The sequence below is a fragment of the Theobroma cacao genome, unplaced genomic scaffold, assembly GCF_000208745.1.
Source record: "Theobroma cacao cultivar B97-61/B2 unplaced genomic scaffold, Criollo_cocoa_genome_V2, whole genome shotgun sequence".
NCBI classification, from domain to species: domain Eukaryota; kingdom Viridiplantae; phylum Streptophyta; class Magnoliopsida; order Malvales; family Malvaceae; genus Theobroma; species Theobroma cacao.
Window position 1 is genome coordinate 186,943 of NW_017234721.1, and position 940 is coordinate 187,882.

The window sequence follows — 940 nt, forward strand, 5'->3', positions numbered from 1 at the left end:
CTTAAAATTCCTATTTGAACTAGTTCGAGGCTTAATCGACTTAATGATACCATTAGGGGCAATATCGTCTTTTAACGATTTCTCGAACTTCCTAAATATACAAACATTCTATCGAGCATGTGAATGATATTATAATTATTTTACAAAACAGGGTTTGACATAGGGTTTGATGAAGAACATGTCATTTTCTTGCTTGTTTTTCATACCGAATATCACAAAACACTAAAAACGCCTAGATAACATGAGATCTAGCAAAACCCATTCTCAAAACGTTTCCCCCTTGATTCGGCTAGCATGTTTCCATCATGAAAACTTGAGTTTCAACCATACAAAATAAAAAAGAAAGCATGGGTAAGGTAGATCTTAAGCTAAATCGCGAAATCTTACCTCCGATCGCTTCGTTTTTCGAAAATTCAATGAATTTCTCTTGAATTTTTCCTCCTTAGGGTTGTTTCTATTCTTTTTCCCCTTTTCTTTGGCTTTCATGACAATGAAGAGTGAATTGGGAATGGTTTATGCTGGTTTATAAAGGAAATTATAAAAAAATTAAAACTTGACACGTGTTGCCACTTGATTGGTCCATAGTTAAAACTTAATAATTAAGCATTCTCTTACCACCACATATAATACCTTAATTATTCAAGGTATAAAATGATAATAGGTGAAATTCATGGGCTTGACAAGTGTCATGGTGGTGTAAAATTTCAAAAATTCCAATTACGTCTTTTTGGACACGTGAAATGACCGTTTTGCCCTTATGCTCGAAAATTGAAATTTTTTACTTCTCAATTCAAATTGTGTTCCAACTAGTCAAACTTGGTCAAAAATCTCTTCCAACATTCAAATTTTTCCCTCGGGTGGCAAAATGACCATTTTGCCTCTACGTTATGAAAATTCCTGAATAGATTCCAAATTAATCCTCGAACTCCAAATCACCGTT

The 940-nt window shown here is 33.6% G+C and overlaps 1 long non-coding RNA gene across 1 annotated transcript in view; it reads right to left on the reverse strand.

Moving 5' to 3' along the window:
- Nucleotides 1-474, reverse strand: part of LOC108663854 — an 8,934-nt gene extending 8,460 nt beyond the window's left edge. The window contains exon 1 of the long non-coding RNA XR_001929957.1: nucleotides 388-474. This is a non-coding gene — a long non-coding RNA (uncharacterized LOC108663854). The remainder of the gene's footprint in view (nucleotides 1-387) is intronic.
- Between the last annotated feature and the right edge of the window lie 466 nt (nucleotides 475-940).